Source organism: Sceloporus occidentalis, unplaced genomic scaffold (assembly GCF_023333645.1).
Source record: "Sceloporus occidentalis isolate IW3139 unplaced genomic scaffold, rSceOcc1.0.p SCAF_9, whole genome shotgun sequence".
Classification (NCBI taxonomy): Eukaryota; Metazoa; Chordata; class Lepidosauria; order Squamata; family Phrynosomatidae; genus Sceloporus; species Sceloporus occidentalis.
Window position 1 is genome coordinate 29908555 of NW_028316989.1, and position 26437 is coordinate 29934991.

The window sequence follows — 26437 nt, forward strand, 5'->3', positions numbered from 1 at the left end:
TATGAAACTAGCAATCCCAGGATTCCATAGGATGAAACCAAGGCAGTTAAAGTGGTGTCAAAATGCTGTAACTGTGTAGTGTGGGGTTCCCAAACCTTGGGTCTTCAGGTGTTTGGGACTTCAGCCCAAAGACTTCAACCTCAGATTTTCAGACTGTTGGCCAGACTGGGGCTTTGGGGAGCTGAGGTGCATCTGGAGGATCAAAGTTTGGAGACCACTGGTGTAGTGTGAAAGCTTTTCAAGAGATATCCACTGTCCTAAGGGGTTTCGTAGCTGAGTTTCGTAGCTGAGAAAAATTGGACTCCTGATGCCATTTTGTTTGGCTTTATTGTCATCTCACTGGGGTAGGAGAAGCAGAGAAAAGTAGCCATTACTGAGAAGGTTCTAATTTAAATTTAATACTAAGGGTCATGCCCAGCGTTGGAAGCCCACTCACGCAATGTTGGACCTCCACTCTTGCCCCACTGCAGCTTTTCGACTAAATGCACAACCAAAAGCTCAACAGAATACACAACCCAATGCACATCTGCATGTACACCGGTACCACATGCACAACTCTGTTATTTCAACCTTGAACTGAATGTGGAAGTTCTGCATCACACAAAAATGCCCAACTGCTTCTTCAGGGGAATGTGTATGTGTGCGAATTACCAAGAGAACTCCAACCGGTATCCACACAGAGGTCTAATCTGCACTGCAGAATTAATCCAGTTTGACGCCACTTTAACTGCCTTGGCCCCATCCTATGGAATTCTGGGATCTGCAGTTTGTTGTGGCACCAGAGCTCTCTGACTGAGAAGGCTAAATATCTCACAAAACTACAAATCCTGGAAGTCTATAGCATTGACCCTTGGTAGTTAAAGCAGTGACAAGCTGCATTATTTCTGCATTGCAGATTAGACCTGAACCATCACAGGAGGGACCTGAAGTTGGGGTTCGAAGGTGTCTCTGGAAACAGACACAAGAGATCATCAGTGCATTTTGAACTTCAAGACAACAAACAATGCTGCTGCCAGGAAAGTTTGGAGAATATTTATGAAAGGCTCCAAAGAAGGAGCAGCTGGAAAGAAGGATGCCTTTGCAGACAAACTGCTTCTGCTGTCATATGGGCAATAAAGAGGAGAAATAGATTCTCACCTGCCATAATTCATCAAGAACTCTTCTGATCTATAGCTGAAGGACCCTGAATAAGTTGCCGCCCGTGATGGATTTGCGCATCTTCCACTAGTTATTTTGTGCGAACACCAAGTCATTCTTCTCAACACCTTTCCTCCCCCTTTTTCCTATTACTTAAAAAAACCCTTCCTTTCAAAAGGATGAAACACTTCTTTAAAAAGAAAGAAAGAAAAGAGATGGATAATGAAATAAAGGACCTTCCTCTTCAAGGCTATAGTTTTTCAGCTCCATCCGTAACTCCTCCTTTCTGGAAGTGGCGCATGCTTCTAAAGTGAAGGCTGTTCTCATCATAAAACCCAAAAGTACAGTGAAGAAGTGACAGACAGGATGGATTTCGGCAGAAGGGTTAGTGACCATGTAAGTGCTGAGAGTAAATAAAACCTCCATAGCTGCTGATGTATGTGGATTCGTGCGGCACACATATACACAAGGACCTGGTGTCATCCCTATGTTTCATAGCTCTGGCTTTGACTGGGCTACCTCTGATGTCAAGATCCATCACATCACATCATGAATTCTAGCCAGACACACACATACAGTAGAATGAGATAGTACAGTCTAGAGGTGACACAGTGGACCATGCTATTTTAGGTTGCCCTTCAGGGACGTCAGAAGCCAGAGTGGTGTTGTGGTCTGAGTGTTGAACCATGATGCTGAAGACCAGGGTTTCAATCCAATTTGGAATCCAAAACATCTGGACAACATCAACTTGATCCCTCTCTCGTGTGTCAAGTGAAATAGAGGAATGTCCAGCATGATGGAGAACGTGGTGTAGTGGTCTGAGCATTGACTATGACTCTGGAAACTAGGATCATAGAACTGTAGAATCATAGAGTTGGAAGAGAGCATCCATTCTGACCATCTGCCATGCAGGAACTCTCAGTCAAAGCATCCCCGACAGATGGCCATCCAGCCTCTGTTTAAAGACCTCCAAGGAAGGAGACTCCACTACACTCCAAGGGAGTGTGTTCCACTGTCGAACAGCCCTTACTGTCAGGAAGTTCCTCCTAATGTTGAGGTGGAATCTCTTTTCCTGCAGTTTGCATCCACTGTTCCGGGTCCTGTTCTCTGGAGCAGCAGAAAACAAGCTTGCTCCCTCCTCAATATGACATCCCTTCAAATATTTAAACAGGGTTATCATATCACCTTCTCTTCTCCAGGCTAAACATCCCCAGCTCCCTGAGTAGTTCCTCATAGGGCTTCATAGTTTCCAGACCCTTCACAATTTGGGTTGCCATCCTTTGGACACGCTCCAGTTTCTCAATGTCCTTTTTGAATTTTGGTGCCCAGAACTGGACACAGTATTCCAGGTGAGGCCTGACCAAAGCAGAATACAGTGACATTATTATTTCCCTTGATCTAGACACTATAGTTCTATTGATGCAGCCTAAAATTGCATTGGTCTTTTTAGCTGCTGCATCGCACTGTTGACTCATGTTCAACTTGTGGTCTACTTGGACTCCTAAATACCTTTCACACGTATAAGTCTTGTTAAGCCAAGTGTCCCCATCCTATATCTGTGCATTTCATTTTTTTGCCCTAAGTGCAGTACCTTACATTTCTTCGTGTTGAAATTTATTTTGTTAGCTTTGGCCTTGCTTTCTAATCTATTCAGGTCATTGTGAATTTTGATCCTGTCCTCTGAGGTATTAGCTACACCTCCTAATTTGGTGTCATTTGCAAATTTGATACTAGTCCTGGAAAGCCACTGGGTGACCCTGGGCAAGCTGCACTCTCTCAGTCTTAGAGGAAGGCAAAGGCCAACTCCCACTGGACGAATCTTGACAACAAAACCCCATGATATATTCTCCCTAGGGTCACCTAAGGAAACGATTTGAAGGCATGCGACAACAATGAGGAAACCCCCTTTTTAAAAAAAAATTGCAACCCCACCTCCCACATAAACTTTTGCAAGAAGCAATAATAATCCAAATTTTAGCACAATTAGAATGTTGATTCTAGCTAGCCCTTTGCTGTTCTCAAATTATGGGGAGGTTTTTCGAGCAACCCCAAGTCCTGCCCCTTGTCTCCAGTTTTAGTCAACTAACCCTTCCTATTTGAAAATGAAAGCCCTTGAAGGAAGGGGTGACACAATAAAATACGGACATGAGAGTCCACCTCAACGTTAGGAAGAACATCCTGATGGTAAGAGCTGTTCAACAGTGGGAGACGCTGCTGCCTTGGAAAGTGGTGGGGTTTCCTTCTTTGGAGGTTTTTAAACAGAGGCTGGATGGCCATCTGTCAGGGGGCTTGCATTGTATATTCCTGCATGGCAGAAGGGGGTTGGATTGGCTGACCCTTGGGGTTTCTTCCAACTCCATGATTCTATGATTCCAATTCAGGGAGGAAGGCAGGAAGAGGAGGAAATAATCTTTCTAAAATCTCTGGATGGTCTGCCAGGAAGGGGATAGTGGTTCATCTATGGCAGCGGTTCTCAACCTGTGGGTCATGACTCCTTTGGGGGTCGAACAACCCTTTCACAGGTGTCTCCTAAGACCATCAGAAAACACATATTTCCAATTATCTTAGGATCCAAGACACCGCAATTTTATGGTTGGGGGGGTCACTACAACATGAGGAATTGTATTAAAGGTTTGCGGCATTAGGAAGGTTGAGAACCACTGATCTATGGTTTATGAACTTTCTTCCATTCAATTATGTGTTAAAGAAGTGAGAACCACCCCTCTCACCTCCTCCAAAGACAAAAATAACCATGGACAAACACACATTTCTTTCCTGATAGCATCTCTTACTCCATTCATTGAATGAAATACACAGATGCACCTCTTATCTGAGAAATTCTAAAGGGCAGGGTCATATTTCTCACGCACTTGGCTTTGTGGCTGAAGAATGACATCTTTTAGCCTTCTTAAACTCAGCCTCTAGGAAAATATATCTCTTCATGAGCACCTGGAGCTTGAAATGCATTTGCTACAAATACGACAGCAACACCGGAGACATGAGGCAAGGTTGCAGTGGGTTTTATTGCACTTTGCCTCCTCTCAAAGGTCTGAGGATGATCATAGCCATTTGGGCCCTGTCACCCCAAAAGATGTCACACAGATCACAATGAAACCGAAGAGAGGATCAAATCAAATATGACTCATGCCCTCTAATGCTTTTTGTGACTACAAGGAATTAGAGAATATGTCTGTTCTTCAATAGTCTATAACCAATTCAGTATACAGCTGATACACACAGCTGGGTCACATAAACACTTAGCTTCTTGGTGGAAATATTGAATTTAAGATTTTCTCCTTCAGCCCAGAATACTGAAATGATCAACATCCTCTCTAGGTATTCTCTGAACCATTAACTGTTGGCTGAACATTTGATATCTGGACTTTATATTCTGTCATAAGGACTTTCACAATTGTACATTTGTTTTAGCAGAACGGTAAGCAATTGAGTCTTAAATTTCTCAGCTCTTCTTGTGAGAAAAGCAATTGGGGAGAGACTCATTGTGGCGTTGTAATGTCTAGGGGGGAGACAGGGTTGCAGTAAAACCCAATCTCCAAAATCCACCATTTTCAATATGAAGACGGAATTCTGCGAAGATTGGCTTTCCACTGTCTTCAAGCCAATTCCATCCATTTGTTATTTTTGTTATTTGGTATTAGGACGATCATGTTGGCTTCAATCTATGGTGACTTTATGAATGAGAGACTTCCAAGAGTCCTGGTCATCGTCATCCCTGCTCCTGTCTTCCAAACTCAGAGCCACACCTGTCTTCATTAAAACAATCCACTTGTAATGTGGTTGTGCGCTATTCCTACTGCCTTCCACTTTAGCAGGCATTATCGTCTTTTCCAATGAACTCTTGCATATTATGCTATGTCTGGGGGCTCATCTGCACAGCTGAAATAATACAACAGGACACAGATTTAACTGCAATGCACAATTGCACAAGGGCAACACAGAATGCTCAACCGCAAGGCGCAAGAAACAACCATAACACTCAGTGATGCTGCATGAGCAACTCTGCCTCTGTTGCTACTGGCAGAATGCTTTTCTTGGTGAAGAAGAGCCAGCACAGATGGCCCTAAAGGGGTGGCTTGATGCCACCTCTTTGCGCACTGGTTTGGGGCTGTGGCAACCGCACCCCACAGCCCCAATCCAGCTTTTTCCAGCCCAAAAAGGAGTGGCAAAATTCTGAACACTGCACCACCAGAGTGCCACAATGCTGCCCACCATCTGAGCAGGTGGGCAGCATGACGCTGGCTTGGTGGTGGCATCAGGGCATATGGCATATAAACACCACATCCCCACATTGCTCCCAAGCCAGTGCTTACTGCTGATCTCTTTTGCCCCAAAGTCACCTTCTATGCATAGTGCAACTTATGCATTCGTATGTCACTAAGGCCAGAAATTCCAGCCCTGGAACTGCCCTGATGCTCCCCCGTTACAGGGAACTAGGAGTCCTGGTAGACCACAAGTTGAACATGAGCGGACAGTGGGATGCATCAGTTTATAAAGCTAATGCAATTCTAGGCTGCACCAACAGAAGTATAGAGTCTAGATCAAAGGAAGTATTGTTCCACTGTAGTCTGCTTTGGTCAGGCCTTACCTGGAATACTGTGTCTAGTTTTGGGCCCCACAATTCAAGAAGGATGGGGACAAGCTGGAGCATATCCAGAGGAGTTCTTTAAGCAGAGGTTGGATGGCTGGATGATCACTGAGTATTCCTGCATTTGGTGCTGAACTGGTTGGATGTCATCTGGAAAGTTGGTCTCCAGACTTTAATCCTCAGATGGACCTCAGCTCCCAGAAGCCACAGCCAGCTTGGCCAACACTCAGGAAATCTGGAGGCTGAAGTCTCAAACACCTGAAGACCCAAGGTTTGGGAAGTCCGCACTGCACAGTTACAGCATTTTCACACCAGAACGAGAAATTGGACTGTTATCCAGACTCCTCATCATCTAAACAGGGGGAGGACATTTTATTAGGCTTGTGCGGACAACCCCTAGCAAGGATTTATCTGGCACAAACTTTTGTGGACTGCAGAGGATGAAGTGGCTCAATTCCACGAAAATGTATGCCAAGTAAATCCTGTTCATCTTTATGATGCCTCTGAATCTTTCATTGTTTTTGCTGCAACAGAGGAAAGAAGCTACCACCCTTTCCAAAAATAGTATTGTATGACCTTTTCCTTCCCTACTGCTATTGTAGTAAATTAAATTTATATATATATATATATATATATATATATATATATATATATATATATAAAATGTTGCACTTCATTCTTTTATGTGCTGCTAGGAAGATAATGATTATCCCCTAGGCAAAAATAAAACGGGAACCATTGCAACTCCTACCAAGCAACAAGGCTGTGTGGAGCAGTAACTCCAGCCTTGTATCATATCCTGTTCCATTTATTCCGTTTTAAGCGAGCCTCTTCTCTTTGTAACAGGAAAGGGCAGGTGTCTACCTGGGTTCTTCTTCAACGGTGTTTTCTGGAGATTGGAGGATCTCCAGCTGCAAATTCAATTTTACAATACCGTTTCTTGGTCGCAAAAGAAGGCATTTGACTTTTTTTTAATGGCTCTTTAAAAGTCTTGCTGAGGAGCAAAGTATCTCTTACATGCAAATGTGTTCCAACAGTCCTTAACAAAATTATCTTTTCCAGTGGGGAAAAATAGGTTTAGAAGAGGCAGTATTATTTATTTATTTATTTATTTATTTATTTATTTATTTATTTATTCCTGATGTTTCACCAGCATGCCTTATGACCATCCTTTGAAATATTTTCAAATATTCTTTCCATCCCTATTGAAAACACAGGAGAATAGGATGCCTGTTCTGGGCAGTCAAAGGTGGCATGTTTGGAAGCATGTAAGTCTTAGCCAGAGATGACATTTCTTTCTTTGTGTCTTTTCTTTTACCATTATTATTATTAAGATGACTTTTGGCTTTAAGCAGAGCTCATGGCGCCTCGACGTATTCATTTTCCAGTCAGATCATTATCCAATTTCACAGAGTCTCTCTACAAACAGAAAGATTAGGCAGTTTTATGATGCACATGAATAATTCCCATTGACTAATGCAATTACTTCTGAAACCACAGAACGCAAAGCCATTTGTTTACCGGAGTAATGTTCACCTTGGATAGATTTGCTTATCCAGTTGGTTGTGTGCATTTTACTGTCAGTTTTGCAGATCCTCTTGTTACTTCTTTCCTCTTCCAATTGGGTCAATCTTGTTATCCATTGTACAAACTTTCCTCATCTTTGGGGGATGGGCTTGATGTCCTACAAAGAAACATCTCACTCAAGGATGGAGGAACATTTACCTCTCCTGGTGTACTGACCTACAACTCCCATTAGCCTGGTTGGTGATAGGGCATAGTGGGAGTTATAGTCCAAAAGAAATACAGAACCTAAGGTCCATAATCCCAGGGTGCAGCATAACATAGTAGTTCCACATTGCACTGAGACGTTTACTTACTCTGAGCATCTCATTATATTCAGAATATATCCACCTACATTTCAAGTAATAAGTTTTTGGAAAAACATTTGATTTTAATTTAATAAAGTTATTTATTCAAGCTCTATGAACTGGCATTCATTATCTCGGGATGCTCTCCAGATAAAGAGAAATAAGAGACTCGCGTACAATTCACTAAATTCAAGTCATTCTTCGACGGTTAGGTCTTCTCCAGATAATGAAAAGATCAATGATATTAGTCTCTTCACTGGAAATGAGATTTAGAAAGACTTCATAGCAAGTGGAGAATTTGGTCCGGAGAGTCATTCGCATGGAGGGGCTATGAGCGAAGTACACTCCATGAGCCACATGTGGTCCTTGGGACCCCGAAATGCAGCTTTATTCCCCCAAATCTCCCCTTAATGTAATATTTTTCTGGGTGATTTTTTTTTTCACCCCAAAGCCAGCCAAAAGTATCCAAAACAGCCCAGAAATGCAGTATTTTGCTTACCATATTTTTCACTGTTGTGGACCTTTAGGTCATTTCCAATCTCTGGCGACCCTAAGGGGTTCATGGGGTTTTCTGTGCAAGATTTGTTCAGAGGAGTCAGAGGCTTTCATGACCGACATCCATAGTTTTTTGTGGGTTTTGGGGGCTATGTGGCCATGTTCTAGAAGAGTTCATTCCTGATGTTTCGCCAGCATCTTCGGCTGGCATCTTCAGAGAATAAAATAGGAACATCTATCCAGTTAGTACTGGACAATAATTCACAAAGCTATAACAAAAATCCTACAGATTAATTTCTCTCTCCTTACCTCCCGCCAAAAAGAAAACATGGCTGAAAATCACCAAAAATGGCTGTCAGAAGTGACATATAATGTCTTATATGTCACTTCTTGGATGCCTTAATGTGCAGATGTGGCCCACTGGGCAGATAAAGGGGAGACTCTCTGCAGTTCTGGCCTTGGCCATACTGGCTGGGATAAACATATCTAAAATAGTACATTCCCAAAGTGAGAACAACAGGAAATTTAACCATCATCTCAACCAAAGCCATTGCATCAATTATATTTACCTACGCATTGACTCATTCAACAATTGTTTCATTGGGTGTCTATCCTAGTTGGAATCAATCCATAAGATTACAGCCATGATTGCCTCGAGATTATTTTGGTGCAATGTTTCACTGCTCTTTCTATACATGTATCTGTGTCAAATCCAGGTTGAGACATTCAGTTTTCAGTAGTTAAAATTCAACAAACCTTTATTCAGTAACTATAGATCTGCACTAGAGACATTTATTGTCCGAACTAAACAGCAAGGGTTAACATTGCCGAATTTAACCACATGTAATTACAAAATATTGTTGGGTTAGTTATTCATTTGTTACATACTCAAAACAACTTTAGTTCTTTCCTTTCCACCCACTACTTGTCCTTTCATCTACTTTCTTCCCAGCCGAATGATCTTGGGCGTTTCGGCTTGTGCCAGCCTTATCTACTTTGTTATCAAAATATCTATGCAATAACCATTTATTAACACTGCATATCCCATCAGCCTGACCCGAAATGCATGGCAGGTAGGATGCAAAAGCAACACCTGACAATGTTCATGTTGAGCAGAAACTCCAAATGTGAGTTTTCCACCAAGAAGAGAAACAGGGAGAAGAGACATGTTATCCAGGACTGGCTTTATCATGATGCCCCAAATATAGATTTTCTTCCTGCACGAGCCAATTTTTCTTTTAAACTAATGTTTAAATGGCAAACAAAAAAAATATAATCGAATTGCTGGCCAATTTATGGCTGACGTAACATGGCTAACCTCATTAGAAGCCTCCATTTTATCTATTACTTTGGGCCAGGCGGGAGCAGGTGTATCCTTGTAGATGACATAACAAATGATCAATTTTCATTGATAAGATTTGTTAGAGCATTCGAGTCACAATCAGCCTTGATTTACTTGACTCATTCCTCCGTAAAGTTTCCAAGCCTGCAGCAAACATGCTTAATCCAAAATGATTAAGGCTCTAATGAGGTTGTTAGCCTTATGTATCTCCAAATCTTACAACTCATAAATGGGACTAAGTTGTCTTTATTTGCTTTCACCTGTTGCACCGAAGGGTACTTTATGCACTTCATTACGCAAGCTACATTACACACCAAAATAAGACAAAAGTAAAATGGGACCATTTCACTTTGGGCTAGTAGTGGTCATCACCGTTAAGCATCATTTTAGATGTTTAGTCGCTGAGCTGAAAGAGGATTTTGAGAATAAAACCCAAAATTTGGCATCATTTTCAGATTTCCAGAATTTGGAATTTGGTGCCCTACGTTTGTAAGATCTAGGTTTCGAGGCTGAGCATTGATACTGAAGATTCATCTGCAAATTTTAAAGGTCTGTAGCACAAAACCCTTTCAATGTTTTGTCCGACTTGTCTGAAAACTTGATCTACTTTCCAAGAGACACAATGCCTGTAAATTGTTTGACTCTGATAATAATTTTTTAAAAATAATCGCCACCGATTGATGAAAAGTGACGGTCAATATCAAACATAAGAAGATCTGAATTTTTGAGATTCAGGTAGAGATGGACTTGAGTCAGACTCCAAGTCAATCCAATCCCAATTGGGGTATTTTTTTTTTAATTGCTGGGTCAGGGTCGAAGCTAATTTTAAAGGAACTATTCAAAATGCTGATCCTTATTTCCAAATTGGGTCGAGCAATTTGGTTAACGCCTTTAAAAGTTCATACTAAAAACCAAAATAGATTCTCTCACCCGGGATATGGAAGCCACCAATATTGTCACCAATGCCTACTCTTATTGGTGAACATCAAATGAGTTATATGTGTCAGTTCTCAGATAGTTCAGACGTTTGTCTCAATCAATCTTTCGGAATAAAGGAACTGGAATCTATCCTCCAAATAGGTTAAATTCCCTGGAGATCTTCTTTAATATTGGATTAAAACCTGGAATGGTTTCACTACCTCACTGGCATTGGAACCACCAGTTGCAGCTGAAGCTGCATTGAATCCCATTTTGGGAGAAATAAAATTAATACTGAAGGCAGCCGTTAGTTCAACTAAACGGAAGAACGTTTTCAACCCTGGTGTGGAAACACAACCTCCAAATGGTTTACAAACCAACCATGAAAATCCAGCAAATACTGCACTCAGCGAAGGACAGGAGCGACCCTCTCACAGCCACAGGAGTTTACCGCATACGGTTCAGCTGAGGACAAGTCCACATAGGGACCACCAAATGAGGCGTTCAAACACAAATCAAGGAACATGAGAGACAATGCAGACTGGGCCAGCAAGAAAAATTAGCAGTAGCAGAACACGTTATAAACCATCCTGGACATAAAATGCTGTTTGAAGACACTGAAATTCTGGACCATGCCAACAAGTATCAGGTCAGGATGCAAAGGGAAGAGATTGAAATCCAAAAACACCTGGACAACTTCAACAGGAAAGAAGAGACCCTTAAAGTTAGCAAAGTTTGGCTACCAGTCCTGAAAAACACTAAAATCAAGAGCCAGCAACTCGGGGGCCAGGGATTTTCTCAGCAGACAATGAATCTCTAACTAAATAGGCACAAATCCTCTTTGCATATCATCCCACCCTGAGGCCTTGCCATTCAACAACAGAACAATACACAGATTAACATTGAAATCACTCTTTCCAATTCAGGTGTGTGTGTGTGTGTGTGTGTGTGTGTGTGTGTGTGTGTGTGTGTCCCCTACTCTCTTCCATGCCAGCATTCTCTGAAGATGCCAGCCACAGATGCCGGCAAAATGTTAAGAACAAACTCTTCTAGAACATGGCCTCATAAACTGCACCCCCCAATAAAAATTAATTTCATCCCTATCCAAACTAGTCATTCTGCAGCACTGCAGAGCTCAGGCAGGGTTTGTCACTGCCAAAGGGTTTTCTTTGCAGAAAAACATCCCTTTTCCTTTTTTCTCTCTCTCTTGTGCAGCTTATTCCTTGAAGGCAATGTGTCTGGGCATGTACAGAATGGCTCCAAATAACTAAAATAGGGGACGCTATACCGCCAAGGTTGCTCGGGTTCGAAACACTCATCGTACAATCCAAACACTGCTGCCATTCCCTCCTCTTCATTCCTCCTTGTACTAGTTATCCAAACCCAAGCGAAATGAAATGAGACTTTGTTTTAATTTGGCTGCTTGGGAGAAGGTCAGAATTTGATGTCCCTTGGGAGCGCGGAGCCAAAAAGTTGTCCAAATGATTTGTCTAATCTCCTCCAGCCTCTTCTGTTGTGTTCCCATCGTCCCCTCTCTTGGCAAGTGACAAATTGCAGTGAGTACCTCCAAGCTGACAAACATTTGAAGGATTAAAAACATTTATGTATTTATGGGCTGTCGTACCCGGAGATCCCTTTATAGCAGACCTGTCTACGTTTGACAGCCTGTTTTTACTACAGGCAAATTTCCGAAGCCTCCAGAGGCCAGGAAGACTTGTTAAATTTTACGAACGCTGAGCATTGGAAGATGAGTAGCACTGAAGCAGGGATGGGTGAGTGCGCCCCGCTGTTGGAGGTGCTTCGTTTTCCATTTTGTGCCTTTATTATCATTTAAAAACCCTGCACTCTTTTTTTAATGCTAAGGAAATAGATCAACTTAAAAGACGCTGGATGGCTTCCTATCAGATAATGACTGCAAAGGAATGTACTTATCCTTCACTCGTCCGTAATCCCTCATTTCAATTCATGAGCTGAGTTTAGCTGGAAATTCGAGAATTAAACAAGGGTCCTGCAAAATGATTTAAAGAGGTGAGTAATAAGAATAGCCATGCATAAATCATAAGAGTGGATGGGCTGTAATTCAGCCATCTCCAATATGGTGCCCTCCTGATGTTTCAGTCTACAAATCCCAATTGGTTTACTGAGCTGGCAAGAGTTCTGGTCCAAAGGATTTGTAGGGTATCAAGTCCGGCAAATGTTCTTGAAGGGGATGGGAAGGCTTTGTTTTGTTCCATTAAGATTTCTCAGAGACACTGTTTTTCATTCATGTTTCCATCAGCATCCCCGTCTGCCATCAGACCATGCCAGCCACATGTGGTTATTTAATAATAATAATAATAATAATAAATTAGTATCTCTTATTTATAGAGCACTGTAAAATGTACACAGCCCTTTACATAGCAAGAATCAAAATACAATAAAATACTGTAACAAGAATAGATAATGAAAAATCTGCCACACGGCGTACAATCTAAAACATCAACGCACAAAATTAGAACATCTCTAAAATAATACCCTACAAATCCTTTGGACCAGAACTCTTGCCAGATCAGTAAACCAATTGGAATTTGTAGACCGAAACATCAGGAGGGCACCATATTGGAGATGGCTGAATTACAGCCCATCCACTCTTATGATTTATGCATGACTAAAATAATACAACAGGTGTACAGCGAACACATAAGCATTGCGACAGATTAATAGCCAGTACTATGGAATGCCTCCCTAAAGAAAGCCGTCTTCATCTTGGCCTTAAAATTGGCCAGGGAAGTGATATCAGTGGATTATGGGGGTCGCAGTCCAACTCTGGGCCTTATGGCACCAGAGATCTCTGACAGAGAAGGTGACATCTCTCACAAAACTACAAAGTGCTGTAGAGCCAATCCACACTGCAGAAGTAAAGCAATTTAAGACCATTTTAAACTGTCAGGGCTGCATGCTATTGAATCCTTGGATTTGTAGTTTGCTAAGGTATTCAGCCTGGTCTACAAATTCAGGGTTCTGTCAGATAGGGCCATGGCAATTTAAGTGGTGTCAAACTGCTTTATTTCTGCAATGTGGATACCTCCGGAGTCATTATTTCATTGCAGGAAGGAGGGAATATATGGTCCTGGTGACCCTTTCTAACTCTATGACTTTATGAGTCAATTTCTGTGTCCAATGATACAAGAGATGGGTATTATTATTATTATTATTTATTTATTTATTTATTTATTTATTTATTTATATAGCACTGTAGATGTAAATCCCATTGACTCAATGGCTCTACTCTACTTGGGACTAATAGCAGATCCAAGTCTTATTTCACTGTTATCCCAACTTGTGTTTTCTGACCCTGGGCTTTGATTTTGTTCATTCAAAACCCATTGAGGAATTTTAATATATTGGAATACATGTAGAGTTCCCAAAATAACCAAAGATTAAAACAGTGCAAAGATTTTTATTTTATTTTATGTTAATCCAGGAGCATTGTTGTTGCTGTCAACCTCTTCTTTGGCAGCCTCTTCGAATGGAAATGCGCACCCTTCCCAACTTGTCCTTAGATTCAAAACGTGCCAGAAAGAATGATTACAAACATAGTTATTGAGTACATTGCACTTCTCTTTCAAGGATGTTGTAAAAAACGGAATTGGATGACATTTTCTCTGAACACTGGAATACAATAACTCTTTACGTTCTTTGCAGAAGAAGCGGAAACAGGTTAAGAGTTGGTTCCAAATTTTTTAAAAGGCAATTCTCCGCTCTCAGGGACAGGCTTTTGTATGGCAGCTGAAAAACTGCTCCAAAGCCTTGGATGCATTGTACCTCTATCTGCTCCAATAAACAGCCTCAAGGGTAGTAACTTTGTGTTGCCTGAGTGCTCCAAGCCATAGGAAAGTGGGCTATGATTTATGAAATGATAAAGAAAAAATTGCAGGACTTTCACTGCCTGATGCATTGGAGAGAGCAAGGGAAAACGGCAGCAGTTCAGTCCCACGCAGGGGGAAAAAATACAGGCAGATTTTGCTTGTTTCAGCAAAGCCATATTGATGGGCTTGAGCATAAGAATAAGTGGAACAGCCAGTGCATCAACTAACTGTCCTTGTAGGAAATAGAAAGCCTCCTGTCTTTGGGGATGGGATACATTAAATTCATCAATACATCAGAAACGCACTCCATTTGACACTCCTCCGTATCCCAATTCTCATTTGTGAGCTTTGCTCAGCACCTTTGTTGCAGCAAAACAAGAATCCAAGAGTGATTGTAAATTCCATTTTGGAGAGGCATTGTCACTCAAGAAAAGTTACCAAAGGGGCTCGACAGACGGGTGTCTCCATATCGCCTGTCTTTTACCCCGCATCAATGCCACAGCCACCAAACGGCGCGGCAACGATGCGCTGCCAAAAAGAAGCTGTCTAGAGCGGGTTCTTTTTTGCTGCGCTGTAAACAGGAAAGGGCTCCACCATGACGCCACTTCCTGGGAATGATGTCTACATGCTGCACTGTGCTTGCATCATCATGGTGGCCCTCATGTGGACGGGAGGCTGCCATGATGGTGCCGCTGCTGCATGGTAGGGCTTGGGAGCATGCAATTGCTCCGCACTCCCAAGCCAAAGACACTCATCTTGTCCACACAGAGAAAGTTAATGCTTTGCAGGCAGAGTTACGCACTGGGCTATGCATTCCTTCTGTCGAACTGCAACACTGTGTAACTGAGTCGAGATCCTGCTTCAAGCTGGCGGATGCCCAGATGAGCATACCTATAATCCACAGAGGCTGAAATGGCAGGAGGATTGAAACGGTGCCCAATAATAATTGAACATTGGGTATTTCCACTAGCATTTCAGTGATTTTTCTCCCCCTCTTCTGACCCCACCTTTGTTTCTTTAATGGCCAGGATTCTGCTGGTGCAACTATGCCTGCAGTTATACTTTCTCTGACTTTGCAAAAGAGTGGCAAGGGACATTATCCAAATCGTCTGGCTCCAAAAAGTCTTATTTCTCCAAGGTCTTGCTTCTTGCAAGGCTGCTCAACCAGCTCTTTTTTCCCCTCCTGCTACCATTGCTTATGCAGACATAGTTATGCAGTACAGTGCTTCAACAGGATTTCTGCCGAAATGCAGAAGTAATCCAGTTTGACACCACTTTAACTGCCAAGGTGCAATGCTATGGAGTTTTGGGATTTGTAGGTTTGCGAGAGATTTGGCCTTCTCTGACAGAGAGCTGTGGTGCCACAACAAAACTACAAATCCCAGGATTCCATGGCAGTTCAAGTGGTGCCAAACTGGATTATTTCTGCAGTGCAGATGAGGCCATTGTGAGCCATGTCATTCTTAATTTACCTACTGACTTCATTCTGGAGAAATGCTGGTGCTGATTTTCCAGCTCAAATCAGTTGATAAACTGAATCCAATTCAGTTGCCTCTTTAGATTAGAAAGCATCTAATCTAACTAGTTTGTATTTTAATTAGTTAGTTCCCATCTCTCCTCATGGAGCAATGACTTGGGTCTGTACTGAGCTGACCCTATATTTCTCTCTCTTTCTTTCTCCAAGAGGAGTGGTAACATCTCAGCCATGCATTGTCAAATAAATATTAGTTTCCTTGAATGATTTAGCAGTTGGGAACAAGTACTGCTGGGCTGCCTTGAGGGGAAAAGAATTGATTCCTTAATTCAAAAGCAGCAGAAAGTATATCTGGGTAGCAGAACACTTTGTAGTTGACCAAAGATATTCTCTCTTGGTTAGCTTCAGACAGATTAAATTGCCCCATGCGCAAGTCAAAAATTGACATATCCACCAGCTATGTTATTAAAATGTACCTTGGATTTTTATATACTTGTATAGTCTGATTCCAGTTCCTGCAACCTGTAAAATTCTTTCTGGTGAATATGAGTCTCGTACTACATGGAGACAGCTGGCATGGGAGTACAAGTCAAAGTAGCATTTATCTGACACCAGACTTAATTTCGCCTTCGGTTTTTTCACTCTACAGAAAATGCACAAGGCCTGGGGCTCGATGTAAGAACGCTTTTTCTGTGAGGTACAATAACATCCCAAATCCGTGAAACAGTGATACTTTCACTGGGCAACCAAAGGCACAAAAATGCCTAATGCAAGCTTTCATAGCTCAACCAGCAAAGATGTGAACAATCATACAGGAGAAAGAAAAAATCATGATGTTGGGGCATATACAGTTGGCCCTCCACATTTGAGACTTTGATTTTTCCAGATTTGATCATTTGCGGTTTTGATTAATATGTTCTCTCTAGGAATCTCTTGGTCCTCCAACGTAGCTCTCCAGCAGTTGTCCATAGAGATGTGCTGGAGAACCAAGAAGCTCCTAGAGAAAACACTTCTCTCGGCACCTTGTAGGTCCTCCACCTGACCCAGGATTTGAACCCTGGTCTCCAATGTCATAGTCCGGTGCTCAAACCACTGCACCAAGTAAGTAACTAGATATAACATAAATCTACACTCACCTAGTTACATGGTGTTTGCACTGCATCACCTTTCCGCTGAATTCTTTCACTTTGCAACCCGTTGCGTATCGGCCAATATGCTTACATTGACCACCGGGGCTGTTTTTGTGAACCAAATGGTACAATGAAGGTTACAATAGGTACACACCATTGAAGAATGCACAGTTTCATATGAAAGAGGTACACTAGTGAAACTCCACTTGCACAACCATGAACTGCATTTGTCCATTGCATAAAAGCCTGCAGACTACAACTGCATGCACAAGGAAGCTTACACAAATACATGATACCAGCTTGATCCTCCTTATAAACATATGGGAAGGAAACGTTGGATATTCCACAAGTGTAGAATTCATTTCTCCTGTAGGTCTGGGGTGGAATGCTTGTGAGAAGAACTATGCAATGACCCTCTTAGGATTGGTAGTCAATGGCTAAGAGCAAGGAATGAATTAAATAGGATATAGAATCATAAAGGTAGAAAGGTCTGCAAGGAACATTTAGTTTGGCGGTTCTCAGCCTGTGAGTCGCGACTTCTTTGGGGGTCGACCGACCCTTTCACAGGGGTCACCTAAGACCATCGGAAAACAGTAGCAAAATTACAGTTATGAAGTAGCAATAGAAATAATTTTATGGTTTGGGGTCACCATAACATGAGGAAATGTATTAAAGGGTTGCGGCATTAGGAAGGTTGAGAACCACTGATTTAGTTGAACCCTCTGCCATACATGAATAGACAGCTAAAGCACTCAGTGAACTATGGTTATCCAACTTCTGTTTAAAGACCTCCAAAGAAGGAGACTCCATCACCTTCTGAGGAGGTCTATTCCACCGACAAAATAGCGCTTACAGTCAAGAGGTTCTTCCTAATGTTTAGGCAGAATCTCTTTTCTTGGAACTTAAAACCATTGGTTCATATTGTAATCTCTGGAGCAGTAGAAAACAAGTTCACTTCATCCCGTGCATGACATCCCTTCGAATATTTAAAGATAGCTGTCATGTAACCTCTCTTTTCCATGCTAAACATACCCATTTCTCAGAAGGCTTGGTTTCCAAACCTTTGACCATCCTGGTCACCTTCCTCTGGACATATTCCAGCTGGTCAACATTGGTCTTCAACGGCGGTGTCTACTAAAGCCCATACGGATTGCTTTAATTGGGTTTATTATATTTTTGACACCCACTCCCCATCTTCAGCTCTTAAAGAAGGGGTCCGAGAGAAGCTGGAATCACAACATTAATTATTGGAGCTCCCTTGTTAGCGGAGGCAAATTGGCATTAGCGTTGCAACATTAGGATCTTGAAAGCGATAGATGGGTTGGAAAGATAATTGAATTATTCATCTCGACTGTTTATCAGCTTGCATGAATTAATCATCAGGCCCTTTATCTTAAGTACATGCAGCCTCTCCGATACACAATCGCGCCAATTATCTTTTGGTATTAAGAAAAATAAAGTGGAAATCAAAGACACCACTCAAAGACATCCTCCCTTACGCTCAGATAAGGACTGTTGCATAAATAGCACCTGGAATTATTTGGATTAGTCCCAATGGAATAAACCCATTGAATCCATTGCTGAAGGGTAAGCGGACACTAGGTAAACTTAGTACATCCAATGGGGCTATTCTAATTGGGACTAGCAATAGGATTTAGGGTCATTCGTTGCCAGATATTTGTGTAAATGTTGTGGTTATAATTATGTAGTTTAGTTTTAAGGAAGGGGTTAAAGGATTATGTAATTTCATTTTGTATCTAATTACATATCTTTGTGTATTTTACTGTTGTAACCAGATTCAGTCTTATGGGAGAGGCGGGATTATTATTATTATTATTATTATTATTATTATTATTATTATTAAACAAAACAGTACAACAAATGCACGCACTGCAGAAATAATCCAGTTAATTCTTGCACTGTGTATTATTACCTCTGTGTCTGAGGCTGCATCCACACTGCAGAAATAATCCAGTTTAAGACCGCTTTCATAGAATCATAGAATAATAGAGTTGGAAGAGACCGCAAGGGCCATCCAGTCCAACCCCCTGCCATGCAGGAATCCAAATCAAATCATCTTTGACAGATGGCCATCTAGCCCTGGCTCAATGCTAGGGGATTCTGGGAACTGTAGTTTTGTGAGACAATTAGCCTTCTCTGTCAGAGAGCTCTGGAGCCACAACAAACTACGGTTCCCAGAAATCCGCTAGCATTGAGCAATGGCAGTTAAAGCAGTGTCAGACTGGATTATTTCTGCAGTGTGGATGCAACCTCAGACACAGAGGTAGAGTAATAAGTAATGCAAGCATTAACTGATCAAGTTATTTCTAATGTTGGAATGAAGCGGAACAAAAACAGAACAGATAACGGGAATGAATTATTGGTACAAAACATAACGTTCCAGACTCTAAGGCTAATGATATTCTGCTATTATAAGCCCATTTAACACATTAAAGTATGTTAAGCTCTCTTCTTTTGTTCTTTCTATCATTATGGAGGGGGGGGGATGCAAATTGACCTAGCAAAAGTTGGCCATACATGAAGGAACGCGCCCAATTACGCTTGATGGCTCTGGTTTCAAAGAGCTGCTCCTCTTGGTTTTGCACACAATACGCACAGAGAGAAAAGGTCATCTCCTCTGAACATAATAGCTCCAGCCATTATGGGAGAAAGGGGCAAATTAACCCTCTAATCCAGACACCCATTTCTGTGATACAAGACGGATGACAGACAAGCATCTCTGCCACCGGCTTGACATTTTATTTCGTGTACCACTCTTCAGAAGAGAAAATTGATTTTTCTGTGATGAGATGGAAAGGAAACCTGGGCTGCATTGGTTATGTTTTGCATTGAAAACAAGAAGAGCTGGTATCTGGGAGTGAAGGAAAGGATGCAGAAGAGCAGGGTTTGGGGAGCAATGAAGTACACCCCCTCCATCCTGACCCCTTCCTAACAATTGGATTTAATCAATCAATCAATTGAAACATTTAATCAATCAATCAATTAAAATACTTATATCTCACCCTGTCTCTGAGGATCTCAGGGTGGCAGTTCATAAAATCAATTTAGAACAGATTACCGATAGATCGAAAGAGAGAGAGAGGATAGACAGATGATAGACAGACAGACAGAGAGAAAGAATAAGACTAAAACATATGAAACTATTTAATGCTTAGCATGTGGACATTTAAAATGGTTTAAATAGTTTTAAGTTAATTAAAACCATTATAGATGTGTAAATCTGGGCAAAATCATTTAAGACCGAAAGGCTGTAACAATGTTATGCCAGCCATAAAGAGGACCAGGGTTCGAACCCTGGCTCAGCCATGGAAACCCACTCGGTAACTTTGGGCAAGTCACACTCTCTCAGCCTCAAAGGATAGCAATGGCAATGAAACTTTCCAATAAAACCCCATGATAGGCTCGCCTTAGGGTCACCATAAGATAGAAATGACTTGAAGGCAAACAACATGCAGCTGCACACACTTTCTGGGTGCATCTACACTGTAGAAATAACTCAGTTTGACACCACTTTAACTGTCATGGCTCCATCCTACAGCTCTCTTTGGCAGAGAAGGCCAAAGACTTTCTAAAACCATGAATCCCAGGATTCGATAGGATTGAGCGACAGCACTTAAAGTTGTATCAAACAGCTTTATTTCTACGATGTAGATGTTCTCTCTTTCTCTCTATCTGAAGCTAGAACTAGAACAGAAGTATGTGGAGCTAGAACAGAGAGAGAGATTTTGGAAAGACTTCTGACTATACTTAATGACTGTTTAGATTCATCGATTCCTTAACTTTTCATTTTTGCAACCACAGCAGTCCATAGCCACAATGGAGGTCTATTCAGTATAATCCGAGATAACTTTACATAGCCTTTTTATAAAGGGAGTACACTAAAGATAGAACATCTAGGCTAATGAAGCATCAATTACCTGTGGAGCGCCTAATTGCTTCCAATCACTTTCTGAATTGCTTACAGTTAATAATAAAAACAAATGAATAGTGCACCTATAATTAAACTTCTGTGCAATATGCTGCAAAGAGTATCGGAAGCTGTTCCTATAACTCTGGAAGATAAATGTGCTTTACATCCGCGCATTTGTTATCCCTCTGTACTGCCTCCAAAGAAATGGGTTTATATGTCCACAAAAGCTCATGCAAAAACACGCACCAGTTGCTGCCACATTGCAGAATTAACGCAGTTTGATACCACTTTAACTGCCGTGGCTCCATCCTGTGGAATCGTGGGATTTGCGATTTATTGTGGTACCAGAGCTCTCTGACAGAGAAGGTGAAATCCCAGAACTCTATAGCATTGAGCCATAGCAGTTAAAGCGGTGTCAAATTGCATTAATTCTGAAGAGTAGACGCAGCCCATATCTCCGTTTGTCAGCAAAGATCTTTTGGTTTAAGCCAGCTTTTAATATGTAGTCACTCTCAGGGAAGTTTCTCATTGAGGGGGCTCTTTTTAAAGAACCTTTTGTATACCTTTTAAATAATTTTATACTATTTTAACGCAATGATATTTAAAAAATATTATGATCTAATGATGATTTTGGGGAGCCAGTGTAGCATGGCAGTTTGAGTATTGGACTACAACTCTGAAGTCCAGCATTTGATTTCCAGCTCAGCCATGGAAACCCACTGGATGACCTTGGGCAAGTCACACTCTCTCAGCCTCAAGGGAAGGCAAGGGCAAACCTCCTCTGAACAAGAGAAACCACATGATAGATTCACCTTAGGATCGCCATAAATCGGAAACAAAGACTTGAAGACTTGATTGTTTTTATAATTTTATTATTGGGTTTGGGTTCATTCCTTTTGTGAGCTGCCTTGAGTCCCACTTGGAGAGAAAGACGGCATATAAATCTGCAAATTCTTTGGCATTGGGCATTAAGAACATTTTCTAATGCATTCCTTTTGTGCACTGCCTTGAGTCCCACTTGGAGAGAAAGGTGGCATATAAATCTACCAATTCTTTGGGGTCAAACATTATGAACATCTTCTAATGCATTCCCTTTTGTGAGCTGCCTTGAGTCCCACTTGGAGAGAAAGACAGCATATAAATCTACCAATTCATTGGCATCAGGCATTAAGTATATTTTCTAATGCTTTGCCTCAATGACAACATGTTGCATTCAGTGCCAATTTTCCTAATCAATTTAATATCTTTGTTCCGTTAACTTCATTCGTTGTTTAACTGGCTGGGAATTTCGTGCAAGGCCATTTGGCTGATACAATTTTCTGCTGTTTATTCTGCTGCGATATTATGGAGCAGCTCATGGGCTCACGCCGGGGTAGAGAAGAATGAACAATTCACGTAGTTTGCCTTGGAACAGCAGGGCAATGTGGGATGCGTGCAGATATTTTGGGTATATTTCCTTTGAAGCTGGTATGCACTCTAGGAACAGAAGGGGGGAAAGGCATACAAAGCTGCAGTGCAGAAACGAAGGCTGTTTATTTATACAGACAATTAACATTTTCACCTTGCCAAAGAGACGCCAACAAAACAAGGGCAACCTTGGCTGTAGGTGCCAAAGAAGACAGTAACCTCAGTCGAACAGGTGGTGCAACAGGATCCAGCAAAGTACAGCCGCCAATGCTTCATCTAATTGTCGGTGCCATAAAGAATTGTTGCAATGCAACAATGGTGCATGTAGGGGCTTATCCGATGTGGGACGAGGGTTAATATTTGGCTGCGAATTTGCAGCTCCATCCCTTTTTTTATTATTGGCGGTCTCTCCTACGCAGCTGACCCAACCGTCTGGATAAACAGGGAAACAAATGTTTGATGTATTTAATAATTCTATTTTGCCCATGTTTCTCGCCATGGATGCACCATCAAAGCTCCTGACCGTTTCAAAAAACTCAATTTCAAAAGAGCAATGAAACTGATGGAAGAGCAGAGAGCATGCATCTTCAAAGCCAAAGGAGAAAAAGTGAAGAAAATGGGAACTGTTTGGATCAAACAGCTTCGCATCTAAAATAAAAACCATTCGGCAGGATACAGCCAGGCCATCCAAGACCATCTTGACCTGAGTTGTGCAATATAAATCTATGTATGCAGAATTACACATCGATTGTGCATGATGTGCAAGCATTACACCTGCTGGCACACCTGTGTGCACCATTGCACCACAACCTTGAGCTGAATGCAGATGCTCAAATATACCCAACTGTTCCTTTTCACAGCAGATTATAGCCTGTCTTTTCCAGAAAGACTTTGGAAATGGATTTTCAACAAGGAATAGACTTTTTCTTTGCTGTATTGTTTTTCATCTTTGTTTTAAAGCAAGATTTTAAAAGGTTTTAATTCTGTTGTTATGTAATACTGGTACCACCTTAATTTTGTATGTTTAAACTATATGTGTTTTGTTAGTTTCTAGCTTTTCGTAAGCTGCCTTGAGTCCCAGAGTTCATCTTCACAAGCCAAATAAAACAATCTCACCTAATTTTCACAGCAAGATACCCAAATATCATATGGACTGACTGAGACCCAATCTAGGACTTTTCATCACTTTGAGGCTTTAAGTCAGAGGAAGAAAAGTGTTTTTTTATCCCAGTTTTGAGCAGGCAATCCAGATATTTGTGTCTACAGTCAGCCCTCCATATCCTCAGATTTTTTTTATCCATGGATTCAAGCATGCCAAAGCAAACCTTGATTTTACCATTTCATAAAAGGGACACCATTTTAGTACGTCATTGTATTTAATGGCACTTCAGCATCCATGGATTTTGGTATCCATGCGAGGCCCTGGAATCAAACCCCAGCAGATACCAAGGGTCTACTCTATGTGTTGAGTGCACTCCATAGCTATGTTGTTGTGGGGCCAGAGAGGAGTTTAGAAATTCAGACATTTGCATACATGTGAAACTGGAACAGCTGTAGCCATATGATCATGCATATTGCAATTTATTGGACCGGGGTGAGTTTGAAAGGGACAATTGTGTGGACAGTTGTCCTGAACTTGCCTTGATGTGTGGTGATTATATAGATAAGCCTGTGATCCCTGCAGATCAGGCTAACCCAAAGGTAAGATGGATTTTCCAACCAGTGTAGATGCACCATAATTTTGAGTGAAAGACAGAACATAGACACTGAGGACCAAGATGTGGTGAAAACCCATGCTTTGTGGATCTTAAAAAGGGACCTTACATGAAGATCAGAGAGTTTGTACATATAGTGAGCCCTTGGTATCCGCTGGGGTTTGGTTAAAGGACCCCCTGTGGATACCAAAATCCGTGGATGCTCAAGTCCCATTGGTATAGTAAAATGGTGTTCCTTATATAAAATGGTAAGATCAAGGATTGCTCTTTGGAATTAATATGTTTTTAAAATATTCTCAATCCATGTGTGCTTGAATTCGTGGATAAAAAGTCTGTGGATACGAAGGGCTGACTGTATTAAGGATGAAGAGGATATTCAAAACTATCCCCCCATGTCCACAATTTAGGTTTCTCAAGTGACAGAAAACTCTGCCAAGAGTCTTTGCAGTTCAGAATTATTCTGTGCAAAACATGCGCAGGTCATTTGAGTGTGCATGTTCCGAAAGTAACATTTTATTCCCCCAAAACAAGTTTCCTGCATATTCTTTTTCTGTACAGAGTGAATTTTCATGAACCAAGTAGGTCCCAAACTGTCCATGAGTCACGTTGCCGTTTGCAATGAATTTCTCACGGCAAGGAGAAAAATGGTGCAATTATTCATTCTTGCCTTTGAGAAAGAAATGTATCAAGATTTCTATTCCTAGAGCATATAGGCCATTATTACTTGGGATATTCTCTAGAGTTTCTGTTAAAGGCCTCTCTCTTGTCCTGCTACTCTATCCTTTTACATGATCCACTTATAGCTTTGCCTTCTGTTAGAGATCTGGTTGTTCCCTGCCCTCTTGTCTTGTATGGGCCCATTAAAAACACAACTATTTGGGCAAACTTTTCCAGAATAAGCAAATGTTTGAATTGTCTTATACTGTACTGTGGCTTGTTTGCATTGCTTTTATTTTATTTGAACAGACCTGGGTAATTTGTGTCTTTACACATTTGTGAGTTTAACTGTGCATTTTTATGTAGAGGGTTAGTCACTCTGAGCTCCTATGAGGAAGGCTGGAACTTCAGCTGCTTTAACAGAACAACCCTGGCAAAAAGACTGTTTTGAATTTAGGATCTTATGAAATACACCGCAGAAATCATGCAGTTTGACACGGCTTTAACTATCATGGCTCCATTCTATGCAATCTTGGGATTTGTGGGTTTTTGTTGCACCAGAACTCTGTGACAAAGAAAGCTAAATATCTAACAAAACTACAGGGGTCCCTCCATATTCACTGGGGTTAGAGGTGAAGGACCCCTGTGAATATGGAAAAACTGCAAATACAAAAACATTATGCTTTTTGCCCAAGGGAACCCCTCTCTAGGGATATCCAGGTCCTCCAGTGCAACTCTATGGTCAACAACTGCAGAAGTTGATCATAGAATGATGCCGGAGAAGTGTTTTCTCTAGGAACGTCTAGCTTTTCCAGGACAGCTCTATGGTTAGCTTCTGGCAGAGTTGCGCTGGAGGACCTAGAGATTCCTAGAGAGAACGTATTGATCAAAACTATAAATAATCAAATCCGCAAAAGTCAAAGCCGCAAATGCGGAGGGGAGACTGTAATTCCATAGCATTGAACCATGGCTGCTAAAGTGGTGTCAAACTGCATTATTTCTATAGTGTGGATGCAACCCTTAAGGCATATAACAAGATTATAAAGTGTTAATACTTGCACAAATATGGTTTGGTGTGGGCTGTGGGGGACTCTTAGTGGCAGCTGAAATATGGACTGGAAAAAGAGGGTCTGTTTTAATAATCATTTTTAATGTGTGCTAGTACAGCAGGGAGTGATAATGCAACTGCAGCTAGTGAGGAGGTATACATGGCAGACGCAAGACCTGTGCCCTTTGGAAACATTAAGATCCACATCCCACACACTGCAGATTTCTCACACCCTGGTAAGCTACGTTGCACAACAGGACAACAGGCTTTAGAAGTCTCTTTCTTTCAAGCAAAGAGAAGTGGGTCAGGTTCCTTGAGAATTGAAAGTCTCAAAGTCAGGGAAGTATGCCACATAATATTATTATGAGAAACATGCTTCTTGAATAGATCCTTTGGCAAGTCCAGGTTCAGCCTTTTGCTGAACTGCTAATATCGCCATCTGCAACATAGTTAAGAAACTTTGCTAGCTTTCCTCTTCTGTATTTTTTTCAGAGACTCGAATTAGATTGATTGATTGATTGATTGATAGAAAGACAGGCAGACTGATTGATATCCTACCTTTCTCCCAGCATAGGATTCAAGGCACTTTGTGTGTATATGGGCCTTCAAACTGCCAGTTGATTTATGGCAACCCCATGAATTTCATTGGGTTTTCTTAGGCAATGAATCCTCGGAGGTGGCTTTGCCCGTTCCCTCCTCTGAAATGTCACCTCCAGCACTTATTACAGCCATTTACAGCCATTTAAAATTAGATGAGGGTCTCATGTTAATATATAGCTGGCACCCTCCTTGAAACTGATGTGGGATTCAGGCAAGACAGAAAGACAAGATCGCCCCACATCGACTGAGATCTGATAT